The sequence below is a fragment of the Zalophus californianus genome, chromosome 7 (genome assembly GCF_009762305.2).
Source record: "Zalophus californianus isolate mZalCal1 chromosome 7, mZalCal1.pri.v2, whole genome shotgun sequence".
Classification (NCBI taxonomy): Eukaryota; Metazoa; Chordata; class Mammalia; order Carnivora; family Otariidae; genus Zalophus; species Zalophus californianus.
The window spans coordinates 84,891,035-84,913,526 of record NC_045601.1 but is presented as its reverse complement, the minus strand read 5'-3'; the positions used below and the strand labels follow the sequence as shown (position 1 = coordinate 84,913,526).

General features: G+C 37.4%; 1 long non-coding RNA gene across 4 annotated transcripts in view; it reads left to right on the top strand.

Moving 5' to 3' along the window:
- LOC113926713 overlaps window positions 1–22,492 on the top strand; it is a 139,123-nt gene that overhangs the window by 37,168 nt on the left and 79,463 nt on the right. For 3 of the 4 annotated variants that reach the window (XR_003521401.2, XR_004820204.1, XR_003521398.2), the window contains exon 2: window positions 2,447–2,542. This is a non-coding gene — a long non-coding RNA (uncharacterized LOC113926713). Of the gene's footprint in view, window positions 1–2,446; window positions 2,543–3,636; window positions 3,665–22,492 lie in introns of those variants that run through there. The other variant, XR_004820205.1, reaches the window with a different exon arrangement.

The window sequence follows — 22,492 nt, the reverse complement described above, 5'->3', positions numbered from 1 at the left end:
TTAGTCCTACGATTGCATTGTTTTCGGTTTGCCAGCCTTCTTTCTTTATCTTTTAATTTTCCCCTTTCATGGTTTCAATTTGACTGCTAGAGCCTACCTGTCAGGAAAAGCTTGGCATACTGGAATAACAAAGCCTAAACTTTTGGTGGTTTCAAACCAAGGTTATTTCTCAACTCATTCTACATGATCATTGTGGGTTGACTTATTTAGTCACTCAGAAAGCCAAACTGATGCAGGCTCCATCTCAATACATGCTTCCTAAGAGAAGCAGAGAAAGGAGACTATGCCAAACATTCACTTAGCTCATAAGCTGCCATCTACAAGTGACACAGGCCACTCCACTACCACGTCATTGACCAAAAGTTACTTGGACATATCTGAATTCAAACAGGCAGGGAAATGCAATGCTTTCATGTGTCTAGATAGAATAAGATGTTTGTGTATGGTTCAATTGACTCTTTAACTTTTATCCCCCTCTGCTGGGTTGGAAGCTATAAAACATATATTCTTATTATTTGAATGATTATTTTTAAATATATTTTTAACATACCTACTTAATCATACTTATTTTCTTAATAAGTTCTAAAATTTATGTAATATTTTAATATTTTACCCAAATTTTACAAAAACCTTAATGGGTTTTAAGTACATAATTTTTTTACTTTGTTTTTAAAAAACAATTTATCAATTCTTTTTGAACATTGTTTTATATCAATGATCATATTTTTTATTTCAAGATTTCTAGTTTGTTTCTTTTGCATACACACCAATTCCTATTACATTTCTACCTGTTTTTTAAATAATTTCAGAGTTATTTAAATGAGGTCTATGCAACTCTGTTTCATAGTCCATATCTGGTTCACTGTTATTTATATAAATATATTTTATTGAAATAGTCAAACCCATTCATTTATATATTGTGTATGTCTGCTTTTCTGCTATAGCAGCAAAACTGAGTCATTACAAAAGAGACTATATGGCCAGTAAAGCCAAAAAATATTTGCTACCTGGCACTTTACAAAAGTTAGTTTGCAGATTCCTGCTTTAAGCAAATGACAGGTCTTTATTTTTTTCTTTTGATCTCTTAAACATACTTTTTAAAAGTCTTTGTTGGACTGTTTTACAATACTAATCTCATCTGGAGGGCTGTCTTTCTTAGAATTGTGTTTCTTCATATATTTTAGAACTTTGGATTACAGGCTAATTTTGAGTGAAAATGTTTTTGTTTGTTAAGTATGTTCTTACTTTTTTTCTCTCTTCCAGTGTCTCCCCTCCCTTACATCTTTTGTGGTTCCCACCATTGGGTCCCAGCACTGCAGTACAGAAATTGGTCTTAGGATAGCAGTTTAAGTTGATGATACTTTCCTTTTTGGTAACTGTGGAAATCTTACGGATCCAGTTATCCAACCAAGGGAATAGTATGTTTAGTCACAAGGCTTTCCCTTCCTTCAGCTTCCCCAGACTCACAGCTTGGTATAACTCTTAGCCACAGGTAAAGATCAGTAGTATTATGTTTTGAGCCTCCTTTATCAGAGAAGAAGGCAGACCCACCATAGCCACTAGTTTCATTTGATACCTAGTTCAAATCCCTGATACCATTAGGGAGAAAACTCCTACTTAATGCTGCCTGCTTCTAAACTAGGAAATCCCCAGGCCTGTAGCTTATTCCTGCTAACCTCTTTGTATTTTGTTATTTCTGAACCTCAGAGTTGTTTATCATATTTTTTAACCTAGGGGTTACTTTTTGGCTTTCTTTAAAACAACCTTTTAAAAATATTATTGGCATGTGTTTGGAGCAGAGGGGTGTATCAGAGCATGAACTATGGTACTGTCTTGCCCAAATATCTCCATTACATATTTTTATGTACATTTTATTTTATGTGATGATATAATGGTATCTGTTTACTTTGTAATTAAAATCATAAGTATTCAGTCCAAATGAAGTTACCTGAGTGACTGTGATGGAGCCACTATAAGATGAAATAAATTCAAGTTACATTTGTCATGGGATACATCACATTTTGAGCCATAAATTTCAAGTGGAATTATAAAGTAAAGAAGGCCCTTTATTCAGCAGAAAAGAACTGTTTTCACAGAATACCATAAAAATTAATTTTAATAGAGAATCTTAGTTTTCTGCATTTGAAAATGAACAAGAGAAAAATAAAATCCGTTATTTAGTAGAGCTGTATGTTTTTCATCAGGGCAAAATGGCAGAGGCAATTATATGGACAAAGGGTAAACTAACTCATGAATTATGCTACCAGTAATCATGAATTGTTTTTCAATTTATCCAAAATATCTAATTTTAGAGCCCTAGTGATTAATGTCCACTGTTAGTTTATTGCCTAGTGGCTAAAGAAACAAAAGAAATGATAACCCATTTTTCTTTAGATTGGGTTTGATTGCATTATACAGCCTTTTTGGTTCTCTTCTTGGTTTCCAGATGAACCCTGAAAGTCATATGTTGAAGAACCACAAGATGGAAGGAGGCTGAGTTTCTGGGTCACTGTCAGACTAGAAATGTTTATGTGGACTTTAGGTAAGTGAGAAATAAACTTGTGTTGCACCACTAAGATTTGGTGGTTTATCTGTTACTGTAGCTAGTGTTACCTAAACTAGTACAGTGCTGGAGGGTTAGCTGCCATCTCACACTATTCTCCCAGCAAAAAAGAAAATCAGCATAAGGATGTATGATTTTCTATTGCTCTAATTCATGTATGTCAAAGGAAAGAAGAAAAAAAATGGCCTCATATTCATGAAAGTAATTTCCACATAACCACCCCTATGATTTTTTACAAATGAAAACAAGCTATATCTATATATAGGTAATGGAATTCTATTTTTATTTTTTACTGAAGCAAATTAAATATATATTTTATTTAGGTGCTATCTGTGTGATTTGTTTCTATTGAATGGATGCTTATTTAATTACTTTAAACTTAAACTTAGTCTCAAAAATGGAAATGTGATTTGAGTAGTCTATAGGATTTTGAAAGTTATCATTGGGATGGATATGCTACATAGTATATTAAATCCTAGATAACCAAGAACAGGGCTTGCCCAGTGAAGCTTGAGAAAGATAATTTTAGAACCAATAAAATAGAGGAGTCAATACTTATGTAAATAATTTGCACTACACTCTCTTGAAATTGCTTATCTTTTTCCTTCAGGATTTTAAAAGATGTCATGCCATTGTCATTATACTTTTCCTTGATTCTGATGAGAAGTCTGTCATAAGTATTATTGGTTTTTTTCCCTGCACATAGCATGTGTTTGTGTGTAGGGGTGGGGGTAGGAGTGAGGGTGTCTGCTTTTATCTTTGGTTTTCAAATGTTTGATTTTGTATTTATCCTATTTGAGATCCACTTTTTTTTTTTTTTTTTTTTGGTCTGGGATTTGTGGATATTATCTTTCATCAATTTTGGACATTTCTTGCAATTCGTCTCCTTAGATATTTCTTTGGCCACATTTTCTTCCTGTTCTACTTCTTGGAATCCAATACATGTACATTTGATCACAGGTTTTGGATGCTTTTCTCAGTTCTTTAAATTTTTTTTCTCCTTTTATTTTAATTTGGATAATTTCAATTAATTTGACTCTGAATTCACTTACCCTTTCTTCTGCTTTTTCTAGGCTACTGTAAAATAAACTGAATGAATTCTACATTTATGGTATTGTATTTTTAAATCCTAGAATTTCCTTTTTTTTAATACTGTACTCTACTGAAATGAAGTTCCCCATTGTATCCAATATGTTGACCACTTTTTCCATTAGTTTTAAAAATATATTTGTAGGGGTGCCTGGGTGGCTCAGTCAGTTAAGCATCTGCCTTTGGCTCAGGTCATGATCCCAGGGTCCTGGGATCGAGCCCTGCATCAGGCTCTCTGCTCAGCGGGGAGTCTGCTTTTCCCTCTCCCACTGTGCTCTTTCTCTCTCTTAAATTAAAAAACTAAAAAATATATTTATATTAAATTTTTTATTTACTAATTCCAACCTTTTGGTCACATTTGGGTTTACTTCTATTGACTATTGTACTGATGGATGGCGTCACGTGCTTGTTTACATACCACATAATTTTTAATTTTATGCGAGAAATTGTCTGTAAAAGGACTGTAAATATTAGAAATGCCATGCCTGTGACAGGCTGCAAGTGATGAAGCTGAAGCAATCTGATCTGTAGTTGAGCTGGCTCTGAGGCTTGTGACAGCTTTTGTTAAGTCAGTAGTTCAGCAGGTTTCAGATGTTTTATGAGAAGGGTTGGGACTAATTTATCTGAGCACCATATAATTCTTTATGTTTTACAGCCCAGTAGCCATCTTTCCATGCCACCCAGATTATTTTGGTTCCCATGGTGTTCCTTTGGTTCTCTCCAGCCGGGCTTCTGACTTTCTGAGTTTCACGAACTCTATTTCTACATTGCTGCTGTGCTCTAAGTTTTTGGCATGCTATTGCCTTGCACTCAGGTAAGGGCCATGAGTGACTTAGGGGGATGATGTTTCTCAGCTCTCCTGTCATGCACCCAGGTTTCAGTTGCTGTGTACTTGATCCACCTCTTCAGGAAATCTCTGTGTCTTCTTTCCCTGGTCCGCAGGCTTTAGAGCACCACTCTGTGCACTCTGGAAGGCTTCAAGTGCAGGAATCTTTCCCTGTTCTCTGCTCGGCTTCCATCCTTCAACTGGCTATACATGTGTTCAGTAAAAGCTCTGATAAAATTGGTGATTGAGTACATTCTCACAGGACCTCCTTCATGACAGCCACATGAGGCTATAAAGCGTTTATTAAAATTTTGGCTAGTTTCTCCTTACTTCTGTCTACAGTGAGTTTGCCTCTCCTCCTGTGCCCATGGATTTGGGTTTCTTCTCTCCTAGGAAAAATTCTTCCCTTTTGGGAATTTAATCCATTTACATTTCTTTTTATCTTCAGCTCTCCAGTGGTGGAAAAAAAAACATAATTTTATAATTCGTCTGCCTTGTTCTCTTTGTTAGAGTGGGAGAAGTGGTCTCATGATTTTATACATCCTGACCAGAAGTACCCGTATCCTTATAATAAATTCCTTTGATTCCTTTTCTGCTTTAATTAGTCAGTTATTTTTGATGTTTGCAAACAAGGACCAGAATTGGTATTATTCATTATGTATTAATCAAGAGAAATAAGTAACTTATTCACAATCGCATGAATTAAATTATTAAATTATTTGATTTCAGGTAATATTCAAATAATTATTTTTGGAAATTACTGTAACTAAATACATATGAATGTGACTACTGCTTCCTCATGATCTTAAATCTTTTAATTCAGCTAAATTCCATTTCTTCTATTTCTGTTCTGAAGCAAGATTTTAAAAAAATATAACTTATAGACAGCCTTTCTCATAAATACACGAATATAATCTTGCTATATAGCCTCAGACTTAATAACCCTTTAATTTATTACATATATTAGTATATATAATGTGTAATATTTTATATACATAGACATTTTGATTTCATTAATCATTTTTCTGCTTCTTTTCTGGGACCTCTACAATTTTTTATAATTCTGTGATAATAGGAAGACTAAAATGAGATATTGTATGTACACAAATGAGAATAATGTATGTACTAGTTTTATTATCTTTTGTAAAACTTTTCTATTTCTTTCAAAGATCATTGTATATTTCACACACAAAATGACATTACTTTAAATTATCATGTGTTGATTTTGCAAATAGATAATTAATCCTCTATATTATATCTTTGCATTTTATTTTATGCTCCTTATTCAGTGGATACATGATTAGAAACAAATGTTTCTAAGTTATCAAATATGTGTATGAATTTTCTAGCTTTAATTTTTTTAAGTGATCACAGTACATTTCATTTCTTAAAGAATATATTTGAAATAGCTATATGCAGAAGTATTTTAGTTTTTAGTTAAATGATTGAAATTATTTCAGAAATATTTGAATGGTCTCTTTTGTTGTTGTTGTTGTTGTTGTTGTTGACCTATTACCTAATGGTGATAGACCTTTCTGCCCATTGCCAAGGGCCCAATTATTTATTGTTTTCCAATATATTTTCTAAAGCTCCTATTCTTACTCTCTTTATCTACTCGTCAATCTCTATCATGCCAGACTTCCATTTTCTCTACATGAAACACATTTCTCATTTGATGGGAATGGTCCTCTCACTACTTGAGAAAGTTGATTTACCACTTGTTCAAATATAGAGACAGAGCTTGCTACTAACTCAAAGAGATAGGGCATCTTGTCAAAGAAGGACATGGGCCATAGAATAAAGAAGCCAAGTGTAATAAAGTCAAAATTTCCTGCCTGCTCCTTATAGGGCACTACTATGAGCCAACCCTGTGGGAAGATTATGCTTCCCTGATATCAGGTTTTACCATGTAACTTCCTTTGGCCAATCAAATATGAATGGCAATGTCATGTGCCAGTTCTGGGAAGATGCACTGAGAGCCATTGCATGGTAGTGCCATTCTTCTTTTTTTTTTTTCTTTAAGATTTATTTATTTATGTGAGAGAAAGAAAGAGAGAGAGCTAGGGGAGGGGCAGAGGGAGAGGGAGAGAGAAACATCCCAAGCAGACTTCCCACTGAGGGCAGAGCTGAACGTGGGGCTTTATCCCTCAACCCTGAGATCATGACCTGAGCCAAAACCAAGAGCTGGATGGTTAACTGACTGAGCCACCCAAGTACCCCAGTAGTGCCATTATTCTCTCCCCACCTGCTCTAAGAGTAGCAATATCCCAGGTAACGACCAATCCTTCAGCCTATATCCCAGAACAAAGAAGACACATGGAACAATATATATGTAACATGAATAAGAAATAAACAATTTTTGTTGTAAACCATAGAAATCTAGAAGTTGTTTCTTACTGTGGCATAATCTGGTAAAAGTTTACCAATAGAGAATTTTGGGGGGTTAGAATTGTATACTATGTTTATGGCTTTGTTCCTAAAAGAAGTTTTTTTCTGGAAATGTTTAAAATATTTATATGTTTATTCCTGAAAAATATTTCTTATTAGATTAGAGATGGAAACTTCTTTATGAACTTTCCCTAGATGCTCTTTTTCTTTTTTTTTTGTTATCATCCAATGCAAACATGTAAATATTGGTTTGCTTAAGTGTCTGATCAATTAGACTGTATACTTTTTGGGAGAAGTGACTTTGTCATATTTAATTTTAGGTACAACATCTAGCACAGTACCCAGACCATGCTGATGCTTCTAAATGTTTATTAATATGTAGACACAAATCCACAATCTGAAAAAGCCAAAGTGGCTAATTTGCAGCAAACCTGACCTGATCTGAACTCATTTGACAAAAATACCTGATCTGAACTGACACAAAAGTATTTATAGTCATTAATTAACCTACACAGAATGAACATTTATAAGTTTGGCTTAGGAAATATTAAATAATTTTATTGTAGGGTGCTGCTCTAGGCTCCCCAGGTGATGTTACATGATATGGTGTATATGTGTTGTATCACCTTTCTAAAATTCCTCAAATTCTGATTTCTAAAACACACCCTGGCCCCAGGAATTTAAGATAAGAGATTGTGGATTTGTGTCAGCAAATGAGGACTGCGACCAACCTTTTTTTCTCTGTAATTATATATGCTTTCATTCTTTATCAGATAAATGCCTTTTTGGATTTTTCATAGTAATCTTGAATTTATTTATAACTTTCAACCTCACTACATCAAAAGAGCATAATTGCAATTTCAGCATCCATAGTTTGATAATAATATGACTTTACTAACATGTAGATGTAAATATTGATGGCTCTTGTTCATAAAGTCTGCCATGCTAGCATTAAAGGAAGATATGTAAATATTGATATACTTTTAACCTATAGAGTAATTTCACGGGATGAAAGTAGCCAATTTGGGAGTTTAACAGAAAAATTAACTGTGAACAAATATTTGTTTCTAGTGCCTCTATGTAAGAAATAACAATCATCCTGCATTAGGAGTTCATCATTAATATAGTATTACACAGTGAGCGGAAGATCACACACATAAGCACATATACACATGGACAAGAATCGTGTGTTTTGTTAAATGGTACAAATGAGGCTGGGCCTCTCAGTTGTAATAATGTAATTCCAATTTTTTCTAATCTATAAGTGTCACTGGTGGGTTAGTGTTGGTCATGCTTAGATCTATATAGCTACTATATTTTCTCCATTTATAAATTCTAATTTAATCATAGATAAAATGGCAATAAAATATACACAAGAGTTTTAATGTAGTCCATGCCATTCGCTGCTTTTTGATATGAGCTGCTTTATATTCTGATTATGTTGCTGCTATAAAATGAACAAAGGGTAACATGGAATTTGATAAAGACAAGAAAACTTTTATTAAACTTTTACAACAGTGAGATAAATTATTCATGCAATTGCATGAATAATGGTATCCATGCTGATTAAATCAGCTGAGAGGAGGCAAAATATTCACGTGCATGGCATGAGTTCCATTTTCAAACAGTTCTGAAATGAGAATGTAATATAAAACAACACAGTAGTTGGTCCCCAAAAATGGAAAGAAAAAAATGTGGAGTACAGTATTAATTCAAAAGAGGAGGGAAAAGTTTAAAAGCACTTGCGCTTCTGAAATCCACTAGCCAGAAGGAATTTTCAAAGACAGAAAAAATAATCCACCACTTCAAAGGAATTTAATGAAAGAGAAATAGCAAAGATGACTAGGGTGCAAGAGGGACAGACCTAAGGCTTAGAGAAGGGAGAGAATGAGTATTTATGCAATGAACCATTGCATAGCTTATTCCATTTGGGGCTTGAATAAAATGGGCTTCTCTCCAAATCGGGCTGTTGGGAACCTGCCAGCGTTTTTGGGATGATCTGAGAAAGGACCTGCTGCTGGTAATAAATAAGGTGTCTTCCAGATCTCTGCCACCCACTTTAAGATTTGTGACTATCACTTGTCCTGTCATCAAAACGTTCGCAAAGAGAAAGTGTCAGAGTTCATACTTCTTCCCTTTCCACATCACTGAGCACAAGAAATGGAGGAGAAAACCCCTGCCACCCACAGAATTCCAAAGAGCTGAGTGCATGCTGCAGAACACACTGACAAAGTAGGAGGAGAGGAAAAATAGCTCCTACTTGAGCCTAGCAAAGAAGTGGGGAGGAAAAAGGGCACATGGGGGAAGGAGACTGACCAAATGGTAGCATTCCTTACCAACCATGCACAAATCCACCTTCAGAAAAATTCTTCACCACAGACAGGGTGCTTTTTATTATCAGGCAGTCCTTCTGATTAGAGTGCTGGCATCTGGGCCAGTTCGTCAGGACTGCTAGAGACCACTGGCGTCTGTAGGACTCATAGCTGACAGTCGGCCAGCATGCATGGCCAGGCCTTCCTGCCTGCTCACCACTTGGTCTGTTTTGATTGGTTCTTTGTCCCATTTGGTGAGTGCTGGTGCCATGCTACCTATTCTCTGTGACTATCACCTTTGGTCTTAATCCAAGCCACTGAGAGCGCCCTGAAGAATTCTCTCACCGCCCCCCCCCCCCCCCCGGGGGAAACTCTTCCGTATTTCCCTCTCTGACCTCTTCCTCCTTCTAGGTCCTCATGTCCCCCTCCTTCCTCATTTGCCTCCTATTCTGACTAGACCTGCGGCTTTTTCAGTCTAGGAGGCCTTTTATTAAGTGTAAGAGTAAAGACAGGAAGCTTATGGAGTTTTCACTGGAAACCCTTTGCTCCTCAAGGGAGACATATTGTAACGTATACCTATTTTAATCTTACCTTATACTTTGAGAAAAGCCATCTGTTTGTAATCCTGATGCCCCTAGTTTTGCCAGTTTTTCAAAGCTCCTTTTTTCTTTGGAGAGTCAAACAACTGCGAGCCTAGCTCCCAGCCTGCCTGACTGAAGCAAGTCCAGGGCTGTTCTTGAACATTTCGGAGCGTCCCTCGTGAATGTCTCAATGCTGCATAAAGCTATTTTGGCTTCTGCTTGTCACTTCTTACTTGAGACCACTGCTCCCACACCACACTCCAGCAACTATCTCATTATTCTTGTCCAGGCCGCTGCCACTATCCCTCTATTTCCCCAACCCAAAGCTATTGTGTTTGCCAGGATTAATGAAGACTCGAATCGGTGTACAAGAGGGGATTTAAAGTACAGAGTGGAAAACGCTTTTAAACAATCACTGTCAGAGTCTGTGTACTGCCTTTGAAAGAATCCCTTTGGTTTTTCCTCCTTCTTGCCTCTGACAACGGGCGCATATGGTGCCCTGGTCCATATTCCTTTCTTAGGCCCTCTCCTCCTAGAACCTAGCCCCAACCCCTATCTCTGGGCCTGTAAGAGGAAGGAAAAACCATTACTGAATGTGATAATAATCCCAGCAGTATCACACTACCCTCCGAGGAGGCAATTGATGATTAAAAATAAAATAAAATATAATATACATAAATCCTGTTCCAAACTGTGGGCATTTGGATGTTTCACAAGTCAGGGCTTCTCTGAGAACAGTGGTTAGGTGCATTCATTACATACCCATGACTAAACAAGGCTCAGCAAAGTGGTATCTCTCACACAAAGCAGGTGGGTTTTTCAGTGACAATGCATAGGAGACAATATGAGAAAACCGCTATTAAATAAATGCCTTATAACATAATGCTGAAGCACAGAATTTTTAAATGCTAGTGATCCCATTTCTCTTTATATACCAAACTCTGCTGCCATGAGTGGTGGCTCTGTTATGTAATGATGCTGCCTCTAAGAAAGAAGAATGGCCTTTCCCAAATCATAAAGCTGGACTAGGCTTTGTTCTCATGCGGTATAATGTTGTACCCAGTGAGCATAACGAGTTTAAACTGTTAACAGTATTTTTTTAAATCCTATATGTACTAGGCATTGGGCTTGGTGTTCCAGATAAAAACATAGAAAACATGGTCCCTGCTTTTAAATTGCTTCCAGTCTAATGGGAGAGACAGACTGAAAGAAGTACATAGTACCTTATACACAGTAATAAAAATGCATATGGGATATAATGAGTGCCTGGTCAATTCTGAGAAGGATGAGCGGAGGAGCAGGGGAAGAAAGTTCTTCATTGAGTGGGTCATGCCTGAGTTGAATCTTGATGATGAGTGTTGTGTGCCAGGTGGACAGAGTTGGGAGTGGTGATGGTGGGTTTTCAGATGTGACTAAGAGTGTGAAAAAGGATGCATGAGAGCCCTTCTCTAATTGCATCAGACAACTTTCTCTCCTCATCATGTTTTTGGGACTCTTTCCCATTGCAGCCATTAGTATTTCAGAAATAATATAAAATATAGGAGACGATACCTCATTAAAAGCAAACAATCAGCTTCAGGGTTCAGAATGACACATTCCTGCAGCAGATAAAGTGATTCCTCTAGCGTTTTCTTTCTATAGCCAAATCTTTAATGTATTATATGTTCCACTATCTCTAAATGCTAATGGTAAAAACATTAAATACATGATCAAGATGGGGGGAAATGAAGACAGCATAATCATGTCAGTGATAGATCTATATTTACTCAGTAAAGGCATGACTGGACTAAATTATGAGTCCTGTCTGTCAAACTGCACAAAATATAGTCAAGTTGCTGATCTCAGAATTTATAACACGTGCTGTTTTTATATTTGAACTTGTTCATAGAAGGAAAAATTTTAAGAGTCCATTCCAGTATAAATTTATAACTACTATACTGCTTGTGTAACTAAATTTATGAAGAAGAAAAGCTAGTTGAAATGTATTTAATGTATTAAAGTTCAAATGTTCTTTATCATATGGTAGAGAGCTGCAGAAAATTCTAGAATTTGCATATGCAGGGAAAGACTATATCCCCACTGCTTGAAAGTGTATTAGTTTTTCCTATCTCTGCCATGTTTTCTATGTCAGGGAGACCCAGATCTTTTAGGGGATGTGACCAGGGAAGAAATAGGTATTGCCTCAGAAACTCTGCTATGTAGAAGTTGAATTTTCTGAGCGCCCACTTCTCTGCAGTGAGAATGTGCTTTAGGTGAAAACATCAACATCTAATTGTTATCATGGTAGAAAACCGTGGAAAACAATAAAGGAAGAGACTGTCCCCTTTATAATTAACTAACTGCTATATATTGAGTAGCCTTTATATTCTTAGTACTTTGCTAGGCCCTCTAAGAGATAAAAAGAGAAAAATCAGTCAAATGATGGGCCATTCTTCTGTCCAAATCCCTTCGATGTGTTCCCAACTCTTTCAGTAAAAATCAAAGACTGCTTTCAGCTCAGGTCATGATCCCAGCCTCTGGGATTGAATTCCGCATTGGGCTTCTTGCTCAGTGGGGAGTTTGCTTCTCCCTGTCCCTCTGCTGCTCTCCTTGCCCATTCTCTCTCTCTCAAATAAATAAAATCTTTAAAAAAAATCAAAGCCTGGAAAGCCCTGCACAATTCCTACTCCAACCAGTATGTCAGTGTGACCCTATCTCTTTCTGCTTCTCCCCTAGCTCAGTCCACTCTAGCCATACTGGATCCTTTGCTTTTCTTGAACATGAGGCCATTCTGCTGCTGCACATCCATGGCACTGGCTGGTCCCTCCATCTGCAAGCTTTTGACAGGGAGGATGGCTCCCTGCTTCAGTTCCTGCGTCAATGTCATCTTCTTAGTGAGGCCTCCCCATTACCACATTTAACCTTTCAACAAAGTGCTTCTACCCGCATCACTCTGCACTTGCTTTTTCCATCTCCTGCTTATCATTTCTTTATTGCCCTCTTTACTCTCTGTCATACTGAGTATTTTACTTTTTTGTTTATTGACTCTCTCTAGAAGGGAAGACAGTGATCCCCCCCGCCTTTTTTCCCACTGCTGTATGCCCAGAGCCTGAGCACCAGCACCTTATCCTTTTGATAGTACAATGCCTGCCTCCCATTGGCCTGGTTGTTTACTCTTTCCTGAGTGCAGCCACTATGTGGCCTTGTGTGGCGTGGTGTCCTCCTCCCCCGGGTTATGAATGTATGTGACTGAGAAACTGCATGGCAGGCATCTGTCCATTGTCAGGTGTGTTTGGCCATCCTCAAAACCCTGGGGCAGGAATCCCTCCCTCACGAATAGGGTGAATAGGAGACAGTTAAAACAAGATGCTTACAAGGCAAGAGGTATACAAGAATCAATAGTGTAATTGGGAATGTCTAAGAAGGTGGTAAATTAGGTAAGTAAAAGTGGGAGTTCAGAAATATTTGTATACTTAATTTTAATGTAATAAACAAAGTCTTTTATAAAAAATTGTAATAAAGACTTTGAAATTATACTTAATTTTAATTTAATAAACAAAGTCTTTTATAAAAAATTGTAATAAAGACTTTGAAATTGAAATAAAAATGACTAGCACATGTCCTGGTTAGTGCACTGTTCTGGATTATTTCTGCCTTCCATTGTCTTTGAGCTATTTTAGTAAGTTGCAGAAAACTGATAATAATGTAATGACTCTTGTCCATAGAAATAAAAAATAATTGTGTCTAGTAAAATGCAATTGACTGTTACCCTTTGGATAGGCCCACTTTGCATATCTTTATAATTTCACCTCAAAATTCTTTTATACACACACACACACACACACACACACACACACACACACACACACAAGGTTCTTAGAATTCTCCTTTGAACCAGTTTTAACATTTTACTCTTTTTGTCATTCATTGATGAGTTAAGTAAGATCTGTGATACATATTAATTTTATATTTATATAAAAGGCATAATTTCATCCTTAAAAAATTACCCGTAATGTCATATATACTAAAATATGAAAAATGGCTTGTACTATCCTATCCTTATTCTTGTCATAAGCCACTTTAAATTTTGAACAATATGGTAAATTATAATGAAATCAGGCATGTGAGATTATGACTTTGTCTACCTGAAAGCGAACATCTGGAGGAAACATGAACATTTCAGGCAGCCAAAATTCAGGTACTTGGCTCTGAATAGATAAAACATCTGGATTTTTGTGAATTGATTAATTTCCATCCGCCTCTCCTATTTTGCTTTATTCAGACACAGCCTTTCTTCTGACCCCATACCTTTTCCTAGCACTCCACAAACATCTCTCTCTGTTGTGTAGAAAGGATTTATTTTTTTCTAATAGACTCTATTTTTTTACTTAATTATTACTTAAACTGTTGCTTGAAGCCATCAATAAGGACAAAGGAAAATAAAGACATTTATATTTAGTGTACCTGAGAAATAATTTTATTCTGACTTTTCAATAGATAATTATAAGAAGATTATTTCATTTCTTTTCATATAATTTTGTGGGTTTTCTTTCCTTGAGAGCTGTTTCTGCTAAATATTCCACAATACCACACATGTACAAATAAAAAAATGTATCTGTCCATTTTGTATTCAGCATCACACTCTTGCAAAGAGACAAATGGGGGGGCATTGAAGACTCATGATATGCTTTAGAAAGTACCTAGATACATCATACAAACTCAAGGCCATGACTAGGGAGGAAGGTCATAGAGCCAAAAATATATCTGGACCTGGAAGTACAATGTAGCATTCACTTCAGTACCTCAAATAGTGAGTCTAAGTGGTCAAAGCCAAATTGTCAAATCAATGACTTTCATTTTTATTTTTTATTATAGATTTAGCACTTGGCAACTGTTACAACAACAACAAAAAATCTCAAAGTGTGTAGAAAGAACTAGTGCAGTGGGTTGTCCCAGTTTATATTCAGTTCCAGTTTATATTCAGTTTTGTCAATTTGACCTTCACAGGTCTGTAATTACTGTAATCACAGCCTGCTGAACGTGCTAACAATCAAAGCATCCCAATTTGAACAGTTCAACAATAGCCTTTTTAATAGGGGTAAAACCATGCCAAAAAGACTGGCTGCTTTACTTCTAGCCTTTTCTGAAGACACTGGATAATAGGGAACAGGTATCAAACAATTCACCTCTTAAAAATAGGCTGCACTTAAAAATAGTGACCCCAAGTCTGTTACAAAGAGAACCACTTAGAAAGAGGGTTCCCTCCACCCCTTTGTGGCTGATTCTTCCTAATGTTGCCTGATGATATGGACGAAATATTGTCTACTTTTAAGACCTTCACTTTGAACACCCAGTGGTGCCTATGACATTTTCAAAGGTCAAAAAGAATTAGTAAAATAGGTTAGTGTGAGATAGCCCAAAATGCATGGCTGGTATTGGGGACTTCTTTTCCTGTGAGTAATAGGGATAACCATATTGATTTATAAGCATGTTAACCTCAGACTTGTGCTGCATTTTCTGCTGTTTCCTTCTACTATCACTACAGATTTGCTGTGAATTATCTACAACATCTTTCTCAATGCCTTGTGGACAAACATAGGCATTTATAAGATCCTGACTAAGATTAGAATAGACTTTGGTCTTGAAACAGTTTGTGGTTCCTGTTTTTGTGGTTGTTTTGTATTTGCTGTTTGGTTCTTATATGAATTGTAATCTATAAATCTGTATTCCTACAGCTCTAGTGTATCCAGGCTCGAAGGAAATCAGAAAATATCTAGCCTATATCTTTAACTTTTCTTTTTCCTTTTTTGCCAAAGGACCCTTTGAACAAGTTAAATCAGTGTATAAAAACAAGTAAGAGCAGAGCTTCTCTGACCCCAGACATGCAGAATCCTACCTGCTAAGTGTCTCTTTTATCAACTCTTCCCAGCCCCCAGCATAGCAGAACTCTTAAGGCGCCAGGGAACATAGTTTAAAATTTAATCCAAGGTTCCAAAGCCTAGAGAGATAAAGTGACTTAGCCAAGGTCACTACTAACTTCCGGAGTCACCTTTCTCTGATCAGCTGAGTCAACCACAAATAAACACTTAAAATATTATGGCAGGCAATTACTTATCCCTCTGTTATATATTTTCCCCACTGTCTTCCCCTATTCTTTCATTCTACTCCAAAAGACGGGCAAGTACTTTCCTAGTGATTTCAGTTCTAGTGGCAGCAGGATTAGTCAAATCGGCCATATGAGCTAGTGCCCACCTTCCAGAACTAGCCTTGATTAGAAAAGAAGGGGATTTTCATAGCACTGATGGCACTAACAACGAGAATCAGTTTTCACTGAGGGTACCAAGTGTACACACTGTGGGATACACATCCAGGTTGGGAAATATCTGCCCCAAAGGCTGATCTCTCTCACTGCCAAAGTGCAGTGTACGCTAGGCAAATGAGAACATTGTGAATTTTATATATCCACTGCTTTTGTCTGAGGGTATGGAAAATTACCCTGCTGGCTTGGAAACTCAGATTGTCTTTGTGAAACAAACTCACAGACACTGTAGAAAGTGGCCAGAGTGAATTCACTGGAGATGCTTATGCTTTTATTAGTATTCATCCTTTATTTACTCTCAAGGAAGATATTGGTTGGGGCCCACATGAACATGAAGGTTCTGTGTGGGACCACTTCTGAGTCCAGAAGAGGCATTAAACTAGGAGCAAATCAGCATAAATGGAATGTAAAATTATCAGGATGGAGAGGACATATAGAACAAGAAGCAAAACTAATATTTATTGAGCAGCTACTGTGTAACACTTGTTCTGCTGGGTCCCCTCTTTACTTATTTTATGAGTATAACCCAATATGAAAGTCACTATTATCCCTATGACACATAAGGATCACAGGGGAAAGGTCACCCAGCTCCCCAGGTCCTGGGTCCGTCTAGCAACACTCCCTTCAAAGTCATCTCACAGAATTATGATGGTAAGAAGTTGATTAATGTTAGGGACTTTGAGCTTCACGATTCAGAGGCTATAAAGCGTTTGTAGGATGGCCTTGTCTATGTTCCTCAAGAACACTGCAATTTAATTAAAGGCAAAAGAACATGACACCCTAAGGTCCCAGCTTTCTAGTATATTGTTAAATAAGTTGCCACCATTTAACCTTTGAGGACTAACTGGAACATGTAATTTGTAAGCCAAATGTAGCACTTTTTTTTAGGATGAGTGGGTCAAAATAAATTGGTAATGGAAATGAATGAAAGCTTTAGTGTTTCTAAAATATTATTTAAGGAGTTGCCAAAAAATTATGTTATATTACTTTTTCTGAATAAATAATAGACTCTATCAAACAAACCTTTATATAAGTATCCAATGTATCCAACAGGAACAAGTAGTTATGAATATTGTATGTAACATTCTTTTTTTAATTTTATTTTATTATGTTAATCACCATACATTACATCAGTTTTTGATGTAGTGTTCCATGACTCATTGTTTGTGTATAACACCCAGTGCTCCATTCAATATGTGCCCTCTTTAACATTCTACTTCTAACATTCTAAAGTCCTTATATTAATCACTATTTAGGACTGCTGTGCATATATCTACATTTTCTCAGAGTGATGGAAAAGTGGCCTGGAGGAATAAGCAAAACTGATGTACAAAGTGAGGAAGGAAAATTTAAATACAAAGCAATTTCTCTAATAAAATGCTCAAGCAGTCTAGAGTAATTTGGGTGCTTGGTGAATCATTGCTTAGCAATTCATGAACACTGTGGGTGCTTGGAATTCAATTCCATTGTCCTCTATCTGAATTGCTTAGAAAAAAAGGTCACATGAGAAGGAAAGGAAGTTTTGACTTTCACATGCCTGTTATTGCTAAGGAAACCACTTCCTCAGCATTCACATATTCAGCATGTCTTCGCTTTTGGCTTCCATACAAATTACATCTTGGGATTGCATTAAGAAACAAACAAGGGTGGAGAATATTTTAAAAACACAACTCAACTATGACATGTTCTCAGACAAAAAGAGGAACGTTTTTAGATGCCCTCTCTATTCCAAAGTACTCTAGGTATGCCTGGATGGAGTCTCTAAGAGCTAACAGGATGTCTGAGATGGGAGGGAAGTGGCCTGTGATCCGCCAGTAAACAAACGAGAAGCTAATACAGCTTTATTGTGTTTTCTGATTGGCAATGGCTCTGAACTATCTCCTACTTGTAGTTGCGGACAAAGAAACAGGAGATGAATTACCATGTTCTAGGACTGAGTGTTCCTTTCCAATTCAAATTGCAATAAGAAATAAAAATGGTTAGTCTTCCAGTGTGTAGATTATATAACTTGTCTCCTTTGTGTGTTTTTGTTTTGTTTTGGTTTGGTTTGGTTTGGTTTGGTTTTTATCTTTTAAGGAGAAAAGAGAATAAAATGAAGGGATATTTTAGAAAGACTGGGGTCATCAATGGGCCTTATTGCAAATACAGCTCAACTCAGAAGTAGCTATTTTTGGCTTAAGTGGATCTTAACTATTTGGTCGTTTCTTTGCTTTTATTTACATTTCTATTTTTAACCCACATAGAAAAATCTTGTGTAAAATCTTGTGCCTCCTTATCCATTGTAGAAATACAACTATTTTTATTTCTCCCTGTTGCTGGGAATAATGATTAGTACCCAGAAGATCACAAATTTGAGGTGTCTGGGGTCCATCTCTTTAAATATCCTGATTCTGTCAGCACCAGGATTTATGGTGCATCTTCTGCCTTTTAGTTCTCAACCTTGTTCATGAATCATAGGTTCAAAACAAAATTGCACTGTTATTAAGGGCAATCTGCAAATAACTATTCAATAGTGAACTTAGAAGAGTGCTCACTTGTTATTACATGGCAGCAACTATGAAAGAGGCAGTTCTTAGTTATAATAAAGCTGGAGGCATAGCATTAACTAAGCATTTGAGACATTTTATGCCCACAAACAATAGGGTTAATATCAAATGGGTACCTTAAACATTCAAAATGCATTGCTTTAGAACTCATGGATTTAATTTTTATTTTTGGTATATGAGAAACCTAAATATTTTGAGTGACAGAGAAAATACAGAAAGATGCTTATTTACTTATTTATTGATGGTCATCTGTGCACTCTCCCCAGAAATTTCTGTAAGCACTCTATTTTTGGGTTGGCACTACAAAAAATGCATAAGCTTTATAGTATTCTGGGATGATGATGATAGTGATCGTAGATTCTAAGCTAATGCATACTGAGAATTTAATAAGTGCCAATCACAGGGTTAATCACTTTACCTATATCATCTCATTTGATCCTCACAACAACCCTGTGAGGTTGATACTTTTATTTTTTTTGAAGACTTTTTTATTTATTTGACAGAGAGAGACATAGCAAGAGAGGGAACACAAGCAGGGGGAGTGGGAGAGGGAGAAGCATGCTTCCCACTGAGCAGGGAGCCCGACGCGGGGCTCAATCCCAGGACCCTGGGATCATGACCTGAGCCAAAGGCAGACGCTTAACGCCTGAGCCACCCAGGCACTCAGGATGATACTGTTGTTATCTCTTATCTTCACATGAAAGACTGAGACTCAGGGAAGTTAAGTAATTGCTTAAGTTCACTCATTTAGTAAGCAGCAATTCAACTAAATTTGAAAATTAGTAGCCTCTCCCCAGAGTCTGAGCTCTTAACCACTATTGCAGGTGTTTCTAGAGAGGAAGCCTTTGACATAGACTGATTTGAGATACCAGGAGGCTGAGGTAAGCAAAGGATCCCTCCCTCCCTTCCTGTCTTAGTAAGTATATATGTATAGCTCATGTGTGATTCTTTTGAACTTAAAGTGTTAGATACCACTGTCCTCTGGATAGGGAGAGGCTTATCCCCAGCATCAATCACCCAGGAAAGAGGAGGTCTCATGTGAGAAAAAGAGGGAACATTTGGGCAGGTAGCCTAGGTGAGAGTAGAGGTCTTGGTGTGGGTGTCTGGGTAGTAGATGTGCTAGGATAACTGTGACTCCCACTACCCTACCCTCCTCGCCTCCTGGGGACAGACTAGGAATGTAAAAGGGAGCCCCTTGGTGGACAAAAAGATGAGGAAGATAAGTTATGTCTTGTCAAACTGGAAAATCAAGTTTCATGCTATGCCCTTCATCTATTTCCTTTAGTAAAGTCACTTTAAAAGATAACTCTGTCAAAGAGGCGCTCCAAGGATACTAAGGGAAGGATTGTGTGGCTATATTTTGTCAAAATAAATTTCTGGGCCCAAGACGGAGCTGGTCCTGTCCAGGATACCATGTCAGCAAACCAAAAACTTAGGTAACTTTCATGTCTCTGTAAATGTTCCCCTTGACCAGAAATGCAATATTTCCAGTCAGCCAATTCCCAAATGCCCAGCCAACTCTGGGCCTTCTCACCCGAAACAAGGTTCTGTGTGGCTCCGCCAATCTGGTATTTTCTACTTTTATCCGACTTGTTCTTTATTCTTTATCCTATAAAACTTTCCTGCCATCTGCCCCATTTTGCAGTTTTCCAAAAGGAGACTGGTTCATGAAGTGTTAAAGTTTGTATCACCCAGATTGTCTTCTTTAATCATGTTTTAACAGTTTGGATCTAACATTAAAGGGAGATAGGAATTTCCTTACCTTCTTACCCTTTGGGCCAAAGGGTGAGATTTTACCAAGGGAAGGGGCTAATCTAGTGGGAAGACTAGAGCATCAAGATCAGATCACTTTATGCCATGAAGAGATCCTTAATTGCCAAAGTGAGAAAAATCAGCCAGGCTGCCTACCAGCCTTCTTTCCCTACCCTCCCTCCCTTCCACCCTCCCTCTTTCCTTCCTTTCCTTCCCTCCTCTCCCTCCTTTCCCTTTTTCCTTTTTTTTTCTTTTAAAGAAGGAGGCATTCTCTCCACAGCATCTCAAAAATATTTCCCCTACTAGTTCTGCAATAGTTCAAATACTCACCATCCTGGTTAAGGCATTAAAGGCCACAATTAAATGCAAATGCTATCAAAGCACCTTAATTGACATCTAGCCTAGTTTAGTTAAATGGCACTAATCTCTTCCAAGTTGCTGAAGCCAAAATCCTAGTTACACTTGATCCTTTTATAGGTGTCAAGTTTAGCATTCATAAGTGTCACATCCACATATCCTGAGTTTGCCTTCTTTTCTCCATCATCACCATCTCTCACCTGGGCTGCTGCAGTGCCCTTGTAATTCATCCAGCTACTTTCAGACTTGTTTCCTTTTAATTCTTTCTCCACACATCAGTCAGGGTGAGCTTTTTGCAATTTAATGAGAGTATATCACTCCTTCTCTTAAAATCTTCTGGTGACTTTCCATTGTGTTTAGAATAGGTCCCAAACTCCTACCCTGACTGATAAAGCCCATTTTGGTCTGGACCTGCCTATTCCTTGAAAGGCTTCACCTATTATTTGTCCCTTCAACCACCATACACCAGCTGTAGCTGTGGTCTTTTGACCGTTCTCTGAATATGCCAAGTTAATTCCTGCTCTAGGGCCTTAGTACAAGTTGTTCTCCCTTTCTAGATTTTTCTCTTTACTTGTCTTCACATGGCTGGCTCCTCATCATTTAGTTGATACTTTTAATATCACCTCTTCAGAGATGACCTCTCCATCCTCCCCACTAAAGTGGCTGAGTCACTCACATCATTGCTGGTTTCCTCCTGCTGGAAGGTAGGTTTCATGAAAGCAAGGGCCTTATCTGTCTTGTTCACTGTGTGATACCTAGAAATGTGTTGACACTATGGATGAGCTCGCTGACCACTGGTGAAAGAGAAACCAACACTTACTATTAGCCATTATTATTTAGTCCAGTTCAGATTATAGCCGACTACTAAGCTGAAGCTCTGAGGAAGCGTAGAGCAATGAAATTTTCCATCGGGTATGGAGGTGTTGGGGGATGGAGATAATTGAATCAAATTTGGTCTGTTTCACAACTGATGTGGTCCTAAGCAGTGCCAATGGGGATATTGATATTAAGGATTCTAAAGTTTGTTTCCACTTTAACACTTACTACTACATAGTCTAAATTGCAGTTCACTGTCCACACCTATCAGTCGGGATTGGCTGGGTTAGGGTGGAATAAAAACAAACTACCCCCAAATCTCTCATTGACTTAAAATGAGTGGAGTTTATTTTTTGCTCATGATATACATTAATCACTTCTGCTTATTGTAGGTCCTCAGGGACCTAATGGTATGGAGGAGCTACTATCTTGAACTTGCTAGAGGCTGTGCCAGAAGTAAAAGGCATGGTATAAAGAATAACATGATAACTTTTAAGGATTCCATCTAGAAGTTACACATATCATCTTGCTCACATTTTATTGATTAGAGTAAGTCATGTCACCTTCTAAATTTAATTGGGTAGATAAGCGCAAAGAGAAACAGAATAGCACTAATGTCTACCCCTGGCCATTGAAAGGAGAAGAAAGGGAGACACAAGGTGATCACTGATGCATAGAAACTATAAGAACCTGTTGGGCAGAAGTGATGGCCCTTGGGTGGTGAGAAATGCTGCTTGATTGGACCAAATTCTTCAATTGAGACGTGATGAGCAGCTTTCCTATTTCTGGCCAGTTTAGTAAGCAGTGGGGCTAACTAGAAGATTGGGGGCCCCAGGATCATTTTTAGTCTCAAACATTCATTTCATCCTGCAAGGCTGTTCTTTCTTTGGCAGCACATCTATCTTAAAGATTTAGTAAGTTTCGTGTTGCTTATTCTCTGTTTTCCTCATCAAATATATTCCTT